The sequence below is a fragment of the Corvus kubaryi genome, unplaced genomic scaffold, assembly GCF_017639235.1.
Source record: "Corvus kubaryi isolate FWS band 111438036 unplaced genomic scaffold, C.kubaryi_AGA036_p1.0 37357, whole genome shotgun sequence".
Lineage (NCBI taxonomy): Eukaryota > Metazoa > Chordata > Aves > Passeriformes > Corvidae > Corvus > Corvus kubaryi.
The window spans coordinates 6,895,904-6,918,153 of record NW_024581117.1 but is presented as its reverse complement, the minus strand read 5'-3'; the positions used below and the strand labels follow the sequence as shown (position 1 = coordinate 6,918,153).

Here is a 22,250-nt window from a genome sequence, read left to right as displayed (position 1 = left end):
AGGAAAAGTTGTCCTCTGCATAAAAAGTGCGGATAGAGTTGAAATATACCCATTGGGCTGAATTCCCAGTACTCCTGAGATAAAAAGAACAGAGAAAAGCAAAATGAACTGAAGTAATTAGAAGCCTACATCATTAATTCAGTACTGCTTTATGATCTACTGTTTTAAGGTCTTATATCACCAGCTGCTTGCCAGAGACACAGTCACAGAAAAAAGAGAAGCAGCTTGCATTTTCTATCATTCTCACTTCTTTTAAATGTGGAAATCTGGCAGCTGTGACCATCTAGAATGTTTATCCTAGTGCTTCCTTTTTTTTTTTTCCTGGAGTGGATTGCTAAGGAAGACCTGGTATTTTGGGATTCTGAGATTTGTTTTCCTCCCACCTAGAGATGGGGTTCTAGCTTTGCTCACCTATAGGTGACAATGAAGCTCATAAGGTCTCAGGCTTTCAGTAGAGAAAGAGGCGGTGATTATTTTGCATGTGGGGCTAGAGATCAATTTTAAGTATTCAACCAATATGTTTAGGTAGCAGTTTGGATTGTAAAACCTTTGGCAGAAGTTCTAATTGTGGCAGCTGGGCAGAAAAAGATCCGTATTACTGATTGCATGCAGCACATATTGGGCTTATTTGAGTAGCAGTATACAAACTGATGTATGCTTACTAATCTGTTACACTACCTCAAGAACACTTTAATCTTAACATAAGGCCCTGAAAAAAAGTCACTGCTTTCCAAAAATCAAAGTTGGTATCAGTAAAGACTGATATTCTTTGCTTTTTTAAAACAAGTTAACACATCATCTGAATTAAAAGTCCAGCCTCTCCATGGGAAAATACCTATATTAAAGATTTTGTCTAAAGGATTTAAATGAAGTTGCTCTAGTAGGTATTCTTTCAGAGGGAAGGGGAGAGCTTACCATAGGTGTAAGAAGACCTTTGTGATAAGAAAATTCTATCAGATACTTTATTAATAATGAAGGCTTTCAGAAATTCCAGCAGAGGACATAAGATCAGTCTGTATAGGAAATAAGTTCCTTTCTAACACAGCGCCTCATGTGTGCACACTTACCCACTTATTATTTTTTGATCTGTGTTCCATCACAGCCCAAATTTTGAACAAGGATTTTTAAAGCCACTCTTAAAGTACGCTGCATTAAATTATTTAGACTCTTTTCCAAACCTCTTTAAGAAATACCTAGGACACCCTAAAATTTCTGGGCACCACCCCCACCCACCTCATTAGAGTGGAGAAGCAATTTTGAGGAGAGAAGTGTGCTAAAAGTGCTAGAAAAATCTGCATGCAAAGACTGGTCTCCAATAATTGGCAAGTAATAAGAAAGAAATCATCATATATGTACAAATGGCAAACTGCGTCATGCCTCAGCAATATGCTTCTTAGATATGATTGAGCATGCCAGTTCATTTTCAAAGCAGTAATTCGGACGGTGTAAAGGGAGACCCATTTATTTGCTTCCTTCCCCCCTCCACCCTCCTCCAGCAAAAGACAGAGCATTAGTTAAAAAAACAAATGAAGGAAAATTCCCCAAAGAACCTTAGCAAGGAACAAGAAAAACATCAATTGTAAACAGCGGGTGGGTCTTCTGACAGGCTTTGTTTGCAAATGATAACAATTACAGGTAATTTTTCATTTCAATTGGAAGAGCAGATATTAAAAAAAAAAAAAAAAAAAAAAAAGGAGAGCAAGAGAAACAGAAAGCAAGTGAGATTTCCCAAGTGCCTTATTCCCTCCCAGGTCTACAACCTAACAGGAGTGTAGAGAGCTCGGCAGTTTCTTCTTATTCCATTAAGTGAGATCTAATTGTGTCTCTTCTGTCTGTTGGCAGATGCGGTTTCTACATAACAACAGCCCAGAGACAGAGCTGCCTGATTAATGCCTCCAGCTGTCATATGCCCCATTATCTGTGCATTTGCATAACTTAATGGTTTAGGACAGGGGAGAGAGGATGCTTAATTTAATGTTTAGCAGGCCCTTGATAGCTGAATAATTTAAGAACTGTCAAGGGAGGTCAGTCCTACAGCGATTCAGCAAGACAGCCGTGATTTCTGAATATCATTAAAATCCTTACTTAGGATAATTTGAGGAAAAAAAAAAGAAGGGGAGCACGGAAAAACAACAGTGCTTGAGAGGAGGCCCGGCTTTTCTGTTAACCATTCCTTTCCTGCAGATTAGGAGAAAGACTTGTGGAAAAAAACCCATCAAATCGTAGCATGGACAAGAGAGAAAGGGGTTAACCCTACGCAAGCTCTCTCTTTCTCTCTCTCTCCCTCCCTCCTTCTCCTCCACTCCTCTCCCACCTCTGCTCCCTCCTCTTCTTCCCCCATCCCCCAGTCTTCTCACAACTGAAGGGTGGAAATACAGAATTTTCTTAAATTCATCTAAAAGCCCAACACGCTTTGAACACGAAACGCTCTCGGTTTCGCTAGATGCTAATGAATATTATTAAGCTAATCTTCCATTTGTTTTCTAATTATGTGTCAGAAAGCACCTGCAGTGGCAGCTGAGACAACTGCCAGGGTGCATTTATTTATCTTCCAGTCTTGTGTCTACTGGCCGCCTATAGCACAGAGTGATTAGGATCAAATAAAAAGGGATATAAAAAAAATCAGATTTTTTTGGAGGTTGATTACTGTTCTTTTCCAAGTTCATTAACTTCTGCATGACATTTGACTCTATTTTAAGAAATGATAAAATGGAGTGTGAGGCATTCTGCCTTAATACAAAAATGAATGAAAGAAGTAATCTGTGGCTGGACTGATCCAGCCACTGTATTGGCTCTGGCTGAGATGAAGCTAATTTTCCCCACAGCAGCCCTTGTAGTGCTGTGCTTTGCACCGGTGGCTAGAAAGGTGTTGATACCACATGAGTGTTTTGGCTACTGCTGTGCAGTGCTGGAACAGCATCAGTGCAGGCTCTTCAACATTTTTCCCCTCACCAGTGAGGATGGGCAAGATGTTGGGGGAATGCAGCCAGGGCAGCTGACCCAAACTGACCAAAAGGATTTTCATACCATATAGCATCTGCTTAGCAATACAACCTAAGAGGGAGGAGGGGAAGCAGGCATTTGTTTTTACTACATTTGTCTTTTAGTGCCACTGCTATGCATCTGGAAGCCCCACTTCCTGGAAAGTGACTGGACATCATCTGCTGATGGGAAGTAAAGAATAAAACTTTGCTTTTCCTTTGCTTCCATGCACAACCTTTGTTTTTGCTTTATTAAACCGCCTTTATCTTGACCCACTTTTTTTTTTTTCCCCAGCTTATTTTCTCACCCATGTTCTGGTGAGGGCAGGAGTGCTGGAGAAGCATGGTGGACAACACAAATCCATCTATCCATCCCACCATGCCCTGTCTATTTGGTAGCCAAATAAAAGACTTGCTCAATGAGTCATGGAATCATAGAATCTTAAAATAATAGAATGGCTTGAGTTAGAAGGGACCTTAAAGATCATCTAGTTCCAATGCCCCTGCCATGGGCAGGGACTCCAACAGACCACGTGGCTCAGTGCTCAGCCTGGCCTTGAGCACTCACAGGGATGGGGCATCCCAAACTTCTCTGGGAAACCCATTCCAGTGCCTCACCACCTTCACAGTGAACAAGTTTTTCCGAATACCTGATCTGAACCTACCCACTTTCAGTTTGAATCCATTCCTCCTTGTTATATCACTACATGCTCTTGTAAAGAGTTTCTCTCCATCTTACTTGGAGGCTCCCTGTGGTGGCCGGTGAGCCTGCGTTACAAGGGACAGACAGTTCTCAGTAAGACAAGTCCCTAGTGCCAAAAGAGCCACCTTGGGTTAGGGCGACCAGAAAGGCTTCTCCCAGGATGCATTGTTCTGTTATGGTAATCTACCCCAGTTCTGTGTTTGTGGTTGGCTGTTGGGCCTTGCCCCTTACCACTCCCCCAGGGCTTCCCCATTGGTCCCCATTCCCTAGTCCTGCCTTTTCCCCGCCCCCGGATAAAAGCCTGAGTTCTTCCATTGTTCTTGTCTTTGCCTCTGAGCCTTCCACAGTGTGGAAGCAGTAAATGGTCCTGTGGGAATCCACGCAAAGAACCTTCCCATCTCTTTGCCGCTGACCATATTACTGAAGCTATCCGTGTGTTTGTGTGTGCATGCGTGTGACCCCACAGAGCCAGGGAGGGACAGTAATAGCTCCCTTCAGGTAGTGGAAGGCTGCAATTGGGTCACCCGAAAGCCTTCTCTTCTCCAGGCTGAACAGTCTCAATTCTCTCAGCCTTTCCTCACAGGAAAGGTGTTCAATTCCTCAAATCATTTTTGTGACCCTCCTCTGGACTCTCTCCAACAGGTCCATGTCCTTCCTGTGGTGGGGACACCAGAGCTGGATGCAGCACTGCAGGTGGGGTCTCACCAGAGCAGAGCAGAGGGCAGAATCCCCTACCTCAACCTGTTTCCAATCCTGCTTTGGATGCAGCCTAGGACAAAACTGGCTTTCTGGGCTGTGAGTGCACATCGCTGACTCATGTCCAGCCTTTTCTCCCCCAGCATCCATAAGTCCTTCTCCCCAGGGCTGCTCTCCATTTGTTCATCCCCCAGCCTGTGTTGGGGCCTGTGCACCTTGCACTTGGCGTTGTTAAACCTCATGAGGTTCCCATGGGCCCAGTTCTTGGTGTTTTCCAGGTCCCTCTGAATGGCATCCTGTCTTTCAGGTGTGTCAACAGCACCACTCAGCTTAGTGTCATCAGCAGATTTGCTGAGGGTGCACTCAATACCTTTGTCTAAATCATTAATGAAGACGTTAAGTAACACTGGTACCAGTATGGACCCGTGAGGGACATCACTTATCACTGATGTCCATCAGGACTCTGAGCCATTGTCCACTTCCCCTTGGATGCGACCATCCAAATGTCTTATCCATTTAATGGTTGAATCCATCTCTTTCCAATTTAGAGAGAAAGATGTTTTGGGAGACTGTGTAAAAAACTTTACAGAAATCCAGATCAATGAAATCTATAGCCCTTCCCTTTTCTACTGATGTAGTCACCCTGTTGGTCAGGCAGGATTTGCTCTTGACAGCTGTCCTGAATCACCTCCCTGTCCTCCCTCTGCCTTAGCACAGCTTCTAGGAGGATCTGTTCCAGGATCTTCCCAGACAAAGAGGGGAGGCTGACAGGTGAGTAGTACCCAGGGTCCTCCTTTCTGTCCTTTTTAAAGATGGGCACAATGTTTCCCTTTTATCTGATCTCCTGGGACTTCACCTGACTGCCATGACTTTTTAAGTATCATGGAGAGTGGCTTGGAAACTACATCAGTGAATTCCCTCAGGACTCTGGGATGCAGCTCATGAGCTCCCATGGACTTATGTATGTTCGGGTTCCTCAGGTCTGAAATAAGTGATCCTTATTTAAAGTGGGAGGGACTTCACTCCAGGAGAAAGATGCCCTGCTGTTTCTGTTGAGTACATTGTATTTGTCTGGTCCTGTCATCCCCCTCTCCCAAAACAGACCTCTGTCTTTCCTGAGATCTGGCACTTTGAAGTCCATATAGTTAGGATTTAAACCACTTCAAAACACAGTGATTAATGATTCTGGTAAGAGCAGTATTTGGTAGATTCAGTGTTACCTAGTGGAATGACATTATTTACCTTTACTGGATGAGATGAGTCTGCTTTTCTGCTTGTGGTAAGCAATCTGACTTTCTAGCCAGGACTTTTCCCCCAAGCACTTCTTTTTGCATATATTCCTGGGCAACCACATATTTTCTGTCTTTACCCTCTTCCTTCAGTTGCTATCTGTTCTGCTTTGCCCAGCTCAGTTCACCTGGCTCTAACAGATCCCCCCATGGTTTTCATTGGGTTCATTGTGTGGATCCTTCTTCTAACTGGCTTTTTGGCAGAATGTGCCTTGGTTTAGGTAGTCAATTCTAAAAAATACCTGAACAGCTTATTTAATTTCTGATTTAATCCCCATTGTGTAGAAACAATTGCAAATGTGCTGATGATAAAGTGTGTAAAACTACCAGAATCTTACGTCAGTGTATTTGTACGCACAGTCTATATGCATCTCTACACATAAAGCTATGTACATACAACTGGGTGAACTACCTCAATTTTTTTCCCCCATGTTCTTAGATCAACAGCTTAGAGCTAGAGCACCATCTGACATTGGAGCACCTAATGTTTCTCTGAGATTTAGAAAAAAAGTGTAGGGAAAATTGAATTGGAGGATTATATTGAGTTGAAGGAGAACAATTGCTATGGCTGGTTGGCAGCTGCCCCAGATTTTATAAGGGATTGAATACCTTCCATCTTTGTGCTGTTGAAATTTCCTTCTAAGCCATTTGTGTCTTGACATTTTATAAATATGGAAAAGCAACAATTGTCAGCTGAATTAATTTTTCAACTGGTTTAGTCTGTAGATAACAAACTGTGTCTTCTCCAGGCAGTTCTTACACTTGACAGACATTTGGTGGGGTGGGGTAGTTAGAGCTGTAACAGCATGGAAAGGAGAAAGAAATCTGCTCCTCTGTTTAGTGAGCTATTTTGTCCTTTTTATGATCTTTCACCAAAGTATACAATACTCAGCAGAACAGGATGAGTGGCACGTTTGTTGGGTGTTGTGTGGTGACTTTTATACACAGAATTGATCCATGGTAGCAAAGTCATGGATAGCTCTGGTTTGTACTATGGAGAAAAAGAGAAATGATGCTGGTGTTTTATTTTGCTTGTTTGTTTAGCAACATTAGTGTTTATTTCTTCCAGAAAGCAAGATTTTTAAAAATTCACTGATGTTTTTAATGTTTGATTTTCTTTCCAGTTGCTTTGTTTTAAAAGAGGAAATTGAGAAAAAAACCTGCATTGTGAGGCTCAGTTTCTGAGAGGTAAATTTCCATACGGTTCGTTTTTGGCCACTGCCTTTTTGTAGCTTCCTAGCAGGGAATTGATTAGAAGCAGTGTGAAGCTGAAGTAGAAACTGGGATCTTTTATTTGGTGGAAACATGTAGTTCCAGGTTAGAGAACTCACTTTTAAACATGCAGTCCTGCTCTGTTGGCCTTACAGTTATTTTGCTCATTTTTTTCAGAGATAAATTTAGTATTAATGCTGGAAACCCCCATCGACAAGGTTGTCCATTTCTAGGCTTCTGCTAACAGAACAAGAAAAAATCTGAAGGCAAAAAAATCCTTATGCTTGCTAACATAAATCATCACAGAAGTTCCAGTCAGCACATATGGTATGGTAACATTGCCCATTGCTTTGAGACCCTCTAATGGAAGACCATATGGGCTTCTGCTGCATCAAAACACAATAGGCCTGTGTTTAGGACTCCACAGTGACCTGGATTCAGAACTTCCTTGCTTTTATTGGTTTGTGCATCTGCATGAATATTTTTTCTTCTAGCACAGTGGGTTTTTTTTCTTTTTCTTTTTTTCTGATTCCTTTGTTCAGATGTGACAGATTCCAATGGATTGAGCAAGACAATGCTGTGCCTGTGGTTTTTGCATTTCACGTGATTGCCTTTGCACATTTTGTGATATTTATGGATTTCAGAAATAGTAAGAGAATATTACAAGTGGATGACTTCATCAGAATAAATTAATGGAGAGAAAATGTATTTCCTATTTTTCTTGGTGCATCTTTTTTGAATGACAGATTTTTTTTTGAATCCTGGAAATTAGGGTGTCATCCTGAGAATTTCCAGTGGTTTATGGTCACTGTCCTGCAAATGTCACTCTGTCCTATGGCTATGCTGAAAGAGCTGAAACACAAAATGTTGTTAAAACTGTGGTATTAGGGTCTTATAAATTTATTTATCTAAAGACTTATACACCATTACTGAAGCAGGCATAAAAAAAATACCCCTGAATCTAGACACTTCCAGCACACTGATACTTGGTACTAAGGATGTTGGCTATAGGTAGAACATAGGTCCTTGCTTCTGCCACACTCACTAATCCCTAAAAATAATCTATCACAACCTCTTTGGTTTGTTTTTTTTCCCCTCGGAAAACCTGCAAATCCTCCATGGATCCCACAGTGCTTGCATTCGAAAGATTCTTTTTCTTTTCAGTCAAGTGTTTTGGCTAGTCATTTTACCGCCCCCCTCGGCTGACTTCAGGGCCCCTAAAATCCATTTGACTTACATCCCCTCAGCCAGCTACGGGTTTTTAGTTCAGTCCTCCACTGGAGGAGGATAGGTGAGATCCTCCATTTCCTGCTCCCTTCTCAGAACAGGAGCAGATAGTTGGTGGCCTCTCCAGGACTGTACTGTGGTGTGCAAGTGACAAATGTCTTTGTATAACAATACTTCTCCCTTTCTTAAATGACCTGTTATACATGGATTGATGCTAAATCTAATCAGTTTTTTGGAAGTGTGACAAAAGTATAGTCACCAAGGGCTATGCATTCACCAAGGACCTTCCAAGCCCAGTGTAAGACAGAGGACAGCAGATGGATGTGGAGGACAGATGGGGACATGGTTATTAACACAATGATAAAGAGTGGTTGGCTGGAGAACAATTTCCCTTTCTGTTCCCAAAGTGGACAGGTTTTCTCTGGCAGCTGGGGCTAGCTGGTGGGAATGAGAACAGTCAGAGGAGGGCAGATGTCTTCACATTGGTGAGCAGGGAAATAGGGCATAAAGCTCCCTTCAAGTGATAGCTCTTCTGCATCCAGGATGGGTTTAAATTGATTTTGCAGACAGGGGCTTTGAGAAGCACAAGGTTCAAATGGCAGTGGATGTACAATGGAAGCAAAAGGGACTGAAATTGATTGTGAAAGGGCAGAGGGGTGCATGGGTGCACTGAGGCAGAAAAGTCAGATATCACTTGCTAATAATATAAGCATATTTCTGTCACTTTTCTATAAGAAATACTGCTGAGCAAGAATACAGGTTTAGCAATCTAGGAAAGCTAGATTAGATAAAATTATCATCATTCCAGCATCAGGTAACTATTTAGTTTGTGACTGCTTCTTCTGTAAGTGATATTGCTTTGATGGTTATACTGTGTGAATTCAAATTGAGTTGTATTTACAGTACAATACGTAGCAAGTTAAGTAGTCAGCACTGCCCTGAGATCGTGGTTATATTTGGGTAGAAGAAAGGTAGAGATGAGTATTTCTGGTAAATAACTTTAATTGCTCCAGGTATCTCCCCTGTTCAGCTTTTTTTTCTTTTTAACTTTCCTTTTAGGACTTCTTTCTTCAATGCTCTGCCACACCTATCAAGGTCCTCTACTCCTGTCTGGTTTGGACTAATTCAAATAAGTCTCATAACTATGTGAAATTTTTGATTTTGAAACATGGGCCTGAAAGTTCTGTGAATGCTGGCAGAATGAAAAGTAGTTGCTAATATAGACCTATTCAAGAGCAGAAAGGAAAAGGCTGTCTACTTGTTTCTCTTCTATCCTTCTGATCCAGAGGGGTTTCCTTCAAATCTCAAAATTTGGTTTGGGTTTTAGGGAAAAGTTCCAGTCAGCACTTGCTCTTCTAAATCAATTTCAAAACATAAATCCTGTGATAAATATTTGATCTCCTGCATATAGATTCAAAACCACTTTTTGATTATTTTTCTGTCACACAGAAAACATGAGAAATCTCACATTAATTTTCTTCCACTCATACATGTTTATATGACATGCAAACATTCTTCAGCTGCACTAGACCTTACCTAGATGAAAATTTAAAAATAAAATACCCTTTTCCCTCTGTTTCCAGAGGCGATTAGGATGACAAGTTAATCAAGACTTCATCTGAGCCTTGCAATCTTCAACTCATCATAGCATATCTCTCCTAATGTAGCTGTTCATTCCATTCAACGCAGACTTTTTAAAAGGACTCTGGATATGTTGCGGATTTACTTCACTGAAAAATCCCTTAGACTTTTTCTTAACTAGTCACATATGAATTAAAACCCAGCAAGACTGCAGGTGTCCCAGAGAGGTGGCTATTAAGTGTATAGCTGGAACGACCTCAGTGCCCTTAACTGAAATGTAAGGAGACTCAGAGAGAGCTCTTGGCAGAGTGTCATGATTCCCTGTGACCTGGGGAAATCACTTACACTCCCTCTGCTCAAGGCTCCTCATTTGCAAAAGAAGAATTTCTCTTTGCTTTAAGGGTCCTGCACCACTAATGACAGTTGAGTGCTCAGCTTCTGAGCTGATGAAAGTCAGTCAAATATATGCTGGTAGTCTTTAACCTGTCTTGTGCCTTTTGGGGTACAATGTGCAAAGAATACAATTTTCCTATGCCACTCACTGTACTACATATAATTTACAGGGTCTAAATAAGTATCCAGAGAACTATATTTTGTGATGGGACTGAGAGTTATGAAGAACAGAGGTGGTTAAAGATAGTCTTTCAAGAGATACAACAATTTGGTTCAAAGCCCTGGATATTTGAAAACTACCCATGAGCTCAGAAGAGAAGCTAGTTGCAATCTCCTGCCACCTCACCTGTATCCTGGGCCACCCTGCAGTCTGAATGAGGGAAGAGAACGGTATTTCATATGTATTCAACTGTAGCTTCTCTTTTGTTAGCATCCTCTGTAGCTGACATATAATCAAATGACATCTATTTAAAAGCATTGTTTCCCTTCCGAGGTTTTCATGATAAATGCACAGATTACTGCAAATTTTATTCTCTCACCAATATGACATTTTACTTTTAAATGGACTCTAATGTTAATAAAATCTTCATAAACCCTGGCAGTGTAACAATAGTAATTTTTTGCTCAGCCATCAAAATAAACAAAATATGTCCAAAATAGTTTTTTTCTAAGGAGCTTTAGCAGAGTCTCATAAAAATGTTACATGAAATGGATGCTGTGAAAACTGGGCTAAAATAAAGGCTGGTCAGCTCAGCCTGAGGTGGAAGTCAAGTCACTGTTTCTCTGTCTTTAGTTTTATGGATAAAAGCCCAACAGGAATACAATTCTGTCTTAAATCTTTGGGTTTGTGTCATGAATCATAGATTTTCAGTTCCCAAGGGATAAGAATAATTAAATATATTCAAATTTAACTCAACATTTAATACCTAATTTTATGACTGAATTCAGAGTTTCTTTTGAGCAGCATATGTGGAAATCTAAGAGAATGGAAATGGAAACCAAGAAAATAATCTAAAAGCCCAGCCTGTGAAGCGGCTCCTTTTCTCTGTTCTAGTCAACAGCCTATGAGAAGATGCCTTAAAAGAAAAAAATTCTGAGCTCTCATCTTTACACAAATACATATTGTAATGAAACTCTATAAGCTGTGAGGGGTTCAAGTACTTGTTTTTACTGACCATGTACAAAGCTAGTTACATATGTGCATTCCTGTGCTGGCAGCTTCTGTTAACTTTTAATAAAGGTGCAAATGATTTCTTCTGCAGTACCTACTTGAACAATATTTCATTTGATATCTATGTGAAATGAGCCAGGAAACACGAGGCAGTTCTGTTCCCCACAATAATGATGGTGACAGAAGAGAGAATAGTTTGCCACGTGATCATGAGATCAAAAGAACAGGCAGTGTGTGAATAAGCATGGAGACTGAATATTAGAGTGTTCCTAAAGCCGCTCTCACTTTGCCGAGCTGATACAGAGAAGACGGTAGGCAGCTTGAGGAAGGCTGTGTTTTTGTTTTGTTTTGTTGCTTGCCTGAGCAGAGGTTAAAAAAATGCAATAGATTCTTGACCTACTAGACACAGAAGAAAAACTGCTGAAAGTCACCTGTAATATTTCAGTTGTATCCTGAGAAGAATGTGGTAGGTGCTAATTGTGCTGGAAACCTGGTGATCTATTTTTCACTGTGAATATTAGCTTATAATTTGTGCCCTTACTGAACTTTTCAAAAATGGTTCAATAAAAAATTAAATTGTTGCTCTGTCACCTCTGTCAACACAATGCTCTCTCAACTATTGAAGTTCAGCCTCTCACTTTGCAGGCATTAAAAAGCATTAGTACAGGCAGAGCTATTTTGTTCAGTTGAAGAAAGTATCCCTCCATTTATCTTGCCCTCAAATTCAGGACGGTGAACGCACTTCTGATAGGGGTGGAAAAACTCTAGAAATTCTAAAAAGTCTGAGTGAAAAGTTCTGGGGTTAAGGAATCAAGTGTAAAAATTAAGGTCTTTCAAGCAATTGTATCAAATCAAGGCCAAGAATGAAGCCAAATTCTTACATTGCAGAGATGCTTTACAGTTTCTCCTGATATGTAGCTTTCCAAAGCACATTCAATAAAAAACATTGCAATTTTGCTTCATCTGCAGAGTAAGAGGGTCTTGAGAGATCTACATATAGGTCTAACTGCAAGAAAAGGGTCAGACTGAGAACCCTCCTGGCACAAGGTAATATACTGCTTTATGCTCTCCGAAACTGTGCTGCCTATTCCCAATTGTATTAAAAAATTGTTTCATGTGGAGGTATGTAATGACCAACATATATGTGGTAGAATGGGACATAGGGATATACTTGTCCTTTTCTTACTTCTCCCTGGTTGCATGCTTGTAGTCACCATGAGGAACAGGACACTGGTTTAAACCAGCATTCACTTCTCTGCTACATGCATGTGCATCTATTACAAGGGTGAAAAACCAGTGAGAATAGTAAATATAGTCAGCATTTCATTTAAATTTTTCTGTTGCATTCATGCCAACTCATAATTAACACTGATTAGTCCCTCTGTCTCCTAACAGGGCACTGTGCATTCACCAGCTTTGCTTTTTGTTTGTAAATAACTTGTCTAAACTAAAGCAATTTAAAAACTCCTCCTCACTTTGTCAATAGAAAAGATATGTGCTGTTATTCACTTTATCAGCCAGTCAAGCAATGCTGTTTCAGAGCCTGATCCAGAGTTCATGGACAGACTCCTACTGGGTTTAAGATCAAACTCTTAGCAATGGCAGCACTTTAATAAATCACAGTCTTGCAACCTCTTTGACGAGCTGCATACCTTTGTGCTTCTCTATGGCCTGCTAGCTTTAGGCTTTTCTTTGTTTTTTAGGGATTTTTTTCTACCCAAGCAACCCTGACTTATGTTCTCTACAGCCTCACTGAATGTAAATAGAGTTTTACAGATTGTAAGTCAGAACTGACTCTGATTCTCTGATGTCGTCTTTCTCTGATCCAAAGTTCACTGTCATGCTAGCTTGTCTCTTCCCCTCATCTGCTTTCAAAATTTCTTTTCTCTCTTATTTCTGTGTTTCCAGAGCTCTGGCCCCATCACTCAGCTGCTAAATCTCTGTCTATTGGGCTGTCTTCTTCCTCTCAATTGCCAGATCTTTGCTGGCTCCCAGCAATCTTCTTTCCATCCTCAAGTGCCATAATGTATTTGCTGCTATTTAATGAGTTAACAGAGATGGGTGAGCCTACACTCTTATTCTGTCTCCCAGCATTCTTAGATGAATAGTGCAGTAAGTACAAGCCAAAGCAGTATTTTCCTCTATGGAATCTTAAACTCTTAATAGGCATGCCTTTCCAGTTCTCCAAACTAAATAGGTCCATATCCTCTGACAGTAACTTGACAATACTCCATTGACTTCAACAACCTTACTTTAACTGTGACTGAAATTTACACCTTAGTATAAATGGAGCTTGTGTTTCACATAAATCACTAGAAACTAGTTAGATGTACGGCAAATTAAATTAAATATCTGATGTCAAATTGCTGCAAGTTCCCAATTTAGTGCTGATTAATATCAAATCTTAAATTTGTGTTTGAAGTGAAATTAAAATTACCATTATCTAATGGAAATAGTTCTGCACTATATCTTCAGTGACAGTCATGAGTTTAATAATCTGACAAACCACTGGATGTCTCTACTGTGCCATGTCAGTCCAGTTAAAAATATACATATCAGGCACAAAAGCCTACTTATAAAAGAAGGAAAGAAGGCTATTTGAACATGGAAATATTTGAAATGATGGGACAGAGATGTGAGATGAATCTCTCGCTGGAAATGCTATGAAATGCAGACATCCTGTACCTATCTGGTACAGTAAAATTCAACTGATTCTTACAAATAAGGAAGTTCCTTTTCCTTTTATAATTTAGGTGGTACCTGTTCTTCAGCGGTGTGGAAAACTACAAATTTCTAGTGGGGTGATTTTTGATTGCTTTTGTTTCTTTAAATCAGCTGAAAGACATTCAGATGTAAATTTTAGACTTCCTTCTTCGAACACCCTCCTAATGCCTTATTCCTTTGCTGTCCCTCTCCATGGACCAGAGAGGATGGAGATAGTGCTCTGGAAACTCTAAATGTTAATTAAGTAACAAAAGGATACATGAGAACCAAGGCAAATTAAAACAGGAAGGATAAAATCATAAAGACAGGAATACCTAAGGGTGTCAAATGTATTACATGAGCTGTGTGCTTATAGATGTAAGGGAAAGGGGATGAACCCTCCGATAGATACCAGCTGGATTTAGTCACCATGGCTACACAAGATTTGTTCTGGCTGTCCCTTCAAGCTGTTTTTCCAGTGAGAAGGATTACAGGGCTGTGAGGTTTCTGTGGGACAGGCACCACATTGCTTCTGAGACAGGCTGGAAGCAGTACATCCCAACACCTGATGAGAAGGGTACAGGCATTTCCTCATTCAGACACCTCACCAGGCACAGGAAAGGCTGTGCTTGAAAGTGAGGCTGGTTCTGTTTGCTTGGCATCCTGTGCCACTTTCTTGGGGGCTGCTTGTATTCTGTATCAGTGTGTGTTAGTTTGCTAAAGGATTCCAAAAGCACTTAGTGACTTGCATTGTGCAGAATGGGTGTTCTGTACACTGGATTAAATAGTGACTGTATGACCCAAGTTGTTCCTCCCAGTCTTGTTTTGATTTGAAGTTAAAAAATGAAGCATCAAAATTAATAATAAACAACACCACCACATGATTTTCAATTTATCACAAAACTACCCATCTGTCAGAGTAGTTATAAGTCATTGCCAGTATGAATGCTTTTGCTTATTTGCAGTCCCTCACACAGTCACTTCCACTTCTGAAGATGAATCAGAATGTGCAAAATGTCTACCTGGTTTGAGAACTGGGAGTTATGACAATCGAATACTTCTTTGCCATGCCAGTAATGACGACTCACTGGCATCTCTAGTATAGCTGCTGGGTATTCATGCAGAAGAGATGCCATGTGTGATGCTAGAAGGCAGTGATGGCAAATTATTGTGTTAGGCTAGCAAAGTGGGAATTTACAGAGTATTGTCAGATACTCATGAATTATTCTTGCCAGGAAAAAGGTAATAAATGGGGGCTAGATAATCTTACCTCAGTCTTAATAATAATGACTGTAGTTGGTACTTCCATTTGGGTGGTTTTTCATTTGTATTTTTTTATTTTTTAAATCTATAAAAATGTTGAAACAGAAAAAGCAATTATCTATTATGCCAGTGGATTCAATTTTACTTCATCCCAAAATTTTGGTCTGAGCAGAGCAGTTGAGTTTTAAAAAGACTGCTCTGCCCTCCTGTATCTGTAATAAATTCTTGCACAACAAAGTTTAAATATGCAGCTTCAGGGAACAAAGGAAGCCAGTAAAATGTAGATAAATCAACAGCTTTTGTTCAAAGGAACATTTTCACCTCTTCAGTGGCATGGAACGTGCAAGAAAAACCTCAGTATCTTGAATTTTATCCTACCTTTCATTCAAAGCACTTTGCAAAAAAAAAAAAAAAAAAAAAAAAAAAAAAAAAAAAATTAGTTCCCCTCATGATACAGTGTTTGCAAATGTTGATATTTCACTTTGAAGGGGGAGTAGGTTAAGACAAAATGATGAACAATGGTTTCTTGAAAGCCTGACATAAGCAACCTGTACTAAGAACCAGGAATAGGACCTGAATTATCAAAAGATAAAAGTATTTTTTACTGATTTTTGGAAATGAAATTGTGCAGAGAACAAATCTCTAAACAATCTAGTCTACTGGTCATGGCAGAGGATGAAAAATCACCAGTTGGCTGCAGGTGTTTCTGCATTGAGAGTAGAATAGAAGTAAACATATGTTAACTCTACTGGCAAACACACTCGCCTGCTCATGGCTTGAGCTAGGTCAGGTCTGTAACTGTGTAAGTGGTAATGCCTGATCTCATTGGGGATTTAGCTCTTAGTCTCTAGGTCAGTTTTAGACCCATAGAATGCTAATAAATGTGTTCTCTTACCTTGCAGACCCCTTGCAAGGATGACTATATGGATATTAATGGATATATGGATATTATTGGATTTCAAGTGCTGAGATGCCAAAATGAGCATTGCTTATGTTTTGCCAAATATCTTACTTGCTTTGTCCAGATCCCCACGTACCTTGACTCATATTGTGCATATCAGACACAAAAATTTACTCCTTTTCCCACCTGTGGCATTTCTCTAATATACATTTCTTAATCTTAAATTTGTACACAATTTGTACTTTTCCAGAATAACCAGGTTTGCAATTTCCCTCAGGGAGAGTATTTGCTACTTCAGTAAATTTTCTGACACTCATTCTGAACATCTTCTTGACTTGGTATCCATTCATACCATTATACTTTATGCATTCTCTAAATAACTCCATTTATTACTTATGTTTTTCTAGCTTTAGAATATTTGGCGTCTCCTATTATGTCTCCCAACCATGCACTGAAGTGTCACTTAGCTAGGCTTCATACAGAATTAGCTCCTATAATTTTGCCTCATTATTCACCTGTGGAACCTCAGTTTTCAGGAAGCTTTGTGTAAACTCCCTACCTGCTTGTCAATATATTTTGGACTATGGACTGAATGCAACATGCCAAATGTGAATATATGAGAACTGTACAAGGCAAGGACAAGCCCATTTGAGTTTCCTCATGTGACACCCAAACCCAAGCACTTTCATCTTTTCACTGCTCTGTATCATTATGAACTCTACATTGCCACCTCCTACCTCTTCTCCATCCTGCACAGCCAATCCAGAGTATTTCTGCCTGGAGAGTGTATCTATCACCACCCTAGTGAACACTTATGTCTCTTCATTAGCTTTGATTGAATTCACTGAACTGTTCCCAGTGAATTACTAAAGACATCTTCTTTCTCACCACCCTCTGGTTTCTGAGCTGTTGTCCATCTTGAACAGCTTTAAACAGCTGCTTCAAACCATTCATCCAGCACATTTTTTGTATGCGTGTGTTGTCCTCAGATTGCGATGACTCATTCTGCTATTCTACCTATGGAAGTAACTCTTCTAGATGCCTTAATCCATTTGGCTAGGCCTGTCCCCTGTTCTAGGAGAACCTGGGGCTCTCTCTCCACCTGTGGTGGGATTTGCTTCTGCTGTCCTCAGATCTCTGCTGTGAACCCACAGCATGACTAAGGTCAAAGTAAAGGGTGAACTGCAGCCTGCACCTCTTCCCTCAATGCCAAGGATGCTCTCTGCTGAAGCGTGGTAGTCCCCTGTGCCTCTTGCATTGTCAAGGCTTTCGGCATGGGCCCCAAGGGCTGTGCAACTCCCCTGAACAGGCTGCAGGGCAGGGTGCTTCTGCTTAGGTTTCTCAGAGGCACTGATGATCATGAGAGTCTGATTGCAGTCAAAGTGAACTAATGATATTGCCAGAGTATGTTGAAGAAGGAGGGGAAGAGGGAATGGAGCTGCCTTTGAGACAGGAGGCTGCAGGAGGACTGTGAATTATACAGCTCTTCTAAAAGGCTTTTAATGCTTCATGGCCTCATTAAGAGAAGAGTGTTAGAGCTGCAAAAAGAGCCCTCTGCAATTCTTGTGTTGGGTGGGTAATGCATGTCATAACATATATTTACAGCAAAGCAAAGGAGTGCAGAACTGCTGCATGGTTGGACCCCAAAGAAAAGAGCTAGAACATTTCTTCTTTCACCCTCTACTCTGAATCCTTGCAATAATTAGCCAAAGTAAAACGAATATTAGCTTATGCTTAACTGCCTTTCCAGCATGTTACTCTGCATTGACCCAGTAGTGCTAAACCAATTATTTTTTGAACTTTATGGCTTTAAATAATCCACTGCTTTAAAACTCTCTCTACCCCTCAGCTACTTAACCACAGGCCTGACTGCCCTAAATCCTTTTCTTATACTTTGTAGCTTTTTAAGCAAGCCCCCTCTTTAAGCAGACATAATCCCTTCTCTGTAGAAAACATGAAAGACCTTGAACAAATCAAGATTTCTCCATGGAGAATTCAGCTAATCCTCTGCTTAGCTCCTAACAAGGAAATCCATCTCGCCACCAAGCACCCCATTACTAGAACTAATGCCTGACTTGAATAACAAGCACTTTATTGTGCTTTAATTGTAGCACTGCTCTGTCACATGGAGAAGTTGGAGAGAAACGTGACTCGGCTTCTCCAGGAAAGACAGGTCACGCCTTTTTGTTGTTGTTCACCTTACTGTGATTTAAAAGCCGATTAAATTAACTATTAATATGAACTGCACATGCTTCAGATTAGATGAAACAGCTGTACTGTAGCTCTCTAGTACACTCCATTATTAAACAAGTGCTGTTACACTGGATTACTCTTCTCCTCTACGTTGTCTTTTGACTGTTGTGAAATTCGTATGCCTAGGCTTGAAGGGGTATAATCGTGCCTTTAGGGAGAGGGAGGCATCACACATTTGGTCACAGAAAATTATGTTAGTGTTAAAAAGCAAACTAATCCACAACATGGATGCATGGTCAGCACTTTTTCCCAGAAAGGCTCTCAGCAGCATGAACTGGCTACTGCTGCAACAGTAGAAAGGAGACAGAACATTTTGTGGCAAAATAACTGTATGTATCAAAAAGAAATAGAAGGTGCTGCTCCAGCTCTACCTGGGGTAGTGGTGCTAGCACTGGTGTAGCTGCTCACTGGGTAGTATCACAAAATGGAAACAGGAAGAGGGCATCTGGTACAGATTGTGGCATGATTTTGGGCCTGACCTCATGGGCCACTGGCATGGGGATTTTCATTGCAATTATTCCTTGGCTCCTTGTGGTCCAGCAGCCACAGCTAAATCAGAAATGAACAATACTGTGGGGAGCAGGCTGTGTGCACCTCATCATGTACGCTTCATGAGCTTGGGGGTAGCACATGGCTTCCTCCTCAGCTTGCACAGGTTTGGGGAGAGGGGTCCACTGCATTCCATCAACAGCTGTAGGGGCAGATACACAGCCAGGAGCAACTGTGTGAGGCATGAGCCCTGGACAGGAAATGTTCCTTCTGACGGATGCGCTCATGTAAAGCCACACTACCTCTGATTTAGTCTCCTAATCAGCTCTATGCCATGGAATTAGTGTGCTTCTTCTGCTGATCGTGAAGCTCCTCTAGATGCCCTGAAGAAATATCGGACTACAGGTGAGTCCCCATTTTTTTCTTGATTAGGAAGGACAAATTAATTTGGAAGATGGCTGGGGGAACTCCTGAATTAAACAAGGAAATACCTTTGATGCTGTTTTTCAGAGCTGAGAGAATTAACTGTGAGAATGGTAACTCATTTCTATGCCTGATAAAGGCATACGCATATTGCTACAAAAGAGTGATTGCAACAAGAGAAGAGAAAGTGCTATCTATTCAAATGTGATGAGAAATTAGGACAAAATACTTTTTTTATTCAGGCGTGGTTTATCATCCGATGTGGAGAGCATAGGCTGCATGTTTATTCTCTTGGTTTATAATATGCTTTTTTAACTAGGATTTTTTCTTCTCTGTACAACAAGCTTAGCTGTGGGTGCTGCTGTAGTTATGACTCTAGATTCTGAAGTATAACACTGAGGGATGGGTGGGATGGGGGAGCAGCAGCATTATATGTATTTAATGTGACATTAGGCAAATACTGAGCAAGATTTTAATTACAGTGGTTATGGCAAATTTTCCTACTGTGGGAGATGTCAAAAATCCTCCTATATTTAGAATACAAGAACCTCATTGCCTTCTCTTCCCATCTCAGGCTGCATATAAAGTGCAGAGTAGAAGCATTAAAGGGTTGTAGTTTAAGGGGAGTTCCACTAGATGACGGTATAAATCTTCATAATGAGAAAGATCAAAGTGGTCAGCTTAAACAGAAGTTCAGGTAAAGTAAAATGCCACACAACTAGAGGCAGCGACAGCCCCTAATCTTCCCCCTGCTGCATTATAGTGAGGCTGCAACAATTTTATCTGTCACATGAACACCAGCAAGGTCCAGCAGCATCACAGTGGGCTGTGGCACCATGCAGGCAAACTGAATGGAGGGGAGATTTACTTGATTTAAAATCAAGTAATAATTTGCTTAATTTATTTTGCAAATTAGACTAGGCTAAAGTCAATTCATTTTTAAATGATACTATAAATGAGAGTAATTGTGTAATTATCAGCAAAGTAATTAAAGAGCAGAAGAACCATTTACATGAATCTGAAATAAAAAAAAATCAAAGCTGGGTCTTACATTCCCCCAGCTGACAGATGTCAGGATGTTATTGGGGCACAAGTCTCAGTCTGTTTGTGTCGGGAGGAGAAAAGATACAGCTCTCTATACAGCTAGGTAGCATCTTCTGTACCTCACTTGGATTGGCAATGGAGGCCTCAATAGGGAGTTTCATGAAGATCTTGTCAGGCAGGAGGAATAATTCCTGCTGAGCTATCAATTAGGAGAAAGGGCATATGGCAAAGACAATGTTATCAAGAAAATCTGCTGCAGAGAACAACCTTTTAAATACATTAGCAATGGAGAAATGCTTGTCTTAGTCTCTTGGGAGAGTACAAAAGAATATGCCACTTCTGCATGCCAGAATACTATCCAGATTCTTCACCTTTAACTGGGGGCTAGTGCAGCTCTCCTAGAATATGACTGCTCCTTGCAGCTTGAGGAATGAAAAATCCCAATTCCATTTTCGTTTCCATTTCTCATTGCACTGCTTCTGGCTGAGATGGAGCTCATTTTCTTCAGAGCAGCCCAGAAAGTGCTGCGTTTCTGATTTGTGCTGAAAACAGCCCTGATAACACACCAATGCTTCAGCTACTGGTGAACAGTGCTTGCACAGTGCCAAGGCTTTCTCTGCTTTTCATCCTCCCTGTGCCGTCCAAGTGAGCAGGATCAGGATGGGCAAGTGGCTGGGAGGGGACACAGACGGCCCAGTTGACCCCAGCTGGACAAGGAGATGCCCCAAGGAGATGGTGCTCAGCAAGAACAGTTCCAGGAGGGAGGCAGAAGGAACAGCTGGCCTTATGGCATGTGTGTTCCCAAGGCAAGGTGTGCTGAGGCCCTGCTTCCTGGGGAGTGGCTGGGCACCTGCTTGCTCAGGGAATCCCTTGTCCTGCTTTGCCTGCACGTGCAGCTTTTGCTCCACCGGTTAAACTGTCTGTGCCTTCATTCGTGAGTCTTCTCCCTTTCCTTGTATTTCATTCCTACCTGGCAGAAGAGGGGAGTGAGGGAGTGGCTGCTGTTTGGCTGATGGCTGGAGCCAACCCACCTTGTTAATGTAGTGGATTTATTATCCTGTAGTTAATTAACTGCTAGTTATGCAATTCCTTTAATTTCCAGTATGAATAAAACCGACAACGAAAACCACAGAGTGGACGAAGAGTAAGTAAGTGATGAAAGAGGAAACAGTACTCAAGAATACTGATCCTAATATAACCAGTGTGAAGAAGATACTTTGTGTTCTTTTTATAGTTCTGCTCTTTAAATCGGTGTATTTCAAAAAGAAATAAGAAATACAGAATCTAGAATTCTAGAACTCTCTGCCATACAAAAATCTACTTACTTATAAGTTCCTTTCAGTTCAAAGGTAAAACAAAGAATTATATGCTCATCAGATAGTTTCTGAAAACGTGACACTGTAATAGATATTGGTTTAATGATCTTAAGGCAAAATATTGAAAATCAGAGCTGATTTTATGTACACAATTTTGCACACACTTTTTTCAGAGGAGCTGGGAAAAAAAGGACCACAGCTAAGAGAGGTTTGACTCTGTGCCACACACCATCTGCTTAGCCTTTCATTTCAGCTCTAGATGCTTTTGAAAATGGTGACCTTGATGATTCTTTTTACTTGCACAGCTTTATAAAACTGTCTTGTTACATCCTGCGGGGCTGTAACTTCTAAGAATTGAGAGCCAGACAGAATCAGCTGTTATTGTACATGGAGGTGCTTGTTGTACCGGGCTGATTGGTTATAAATTGGACATTGAGTGCACAGGCCTCTATAAGGCATCTGAGTAATTATGGAGCAATTTGCATCCTTTCACAGATCTGCTCAGGAAAGCTGTGAATCTCTAAGCCCAGCTCAATATGCAGAGGTGTGTGTGCAGAAGCTGAGCAAGTACATGAGCAAAATGAAGTGCTGTATTTGGGCTCCTC

At 40.8% G+C, this 22,250-nt stretch overlaps 1 long non-coding RNA gene across 3 annotated transcripts in view; it reads left to right on the top strand.

Moving 5' to 3' along the window:
- The first annotated feature begins 17,913 nt into the window (after positions 1 to 17,913).
- LOC121667220 overlaps positions 17,914 to 22,250 on the top strand; it is a 119,145-nt gene continuing 114,808 nt past the window's right edge. Inside the window, exon 1 of one of the 3 annotated variants that reach the window (XR_006016960.1) lies at positions 17,914 to 19,267. This is a non-coding gene — a long non-coding RNA (uncharacterized LOC121667220). The remainder of the gene's footprint in view (positions 19,268 to 22,250) is intronic. The other 2 variants (XR_006016958.1, XR_006016959.1) reach the window with 2 other exon arrangements.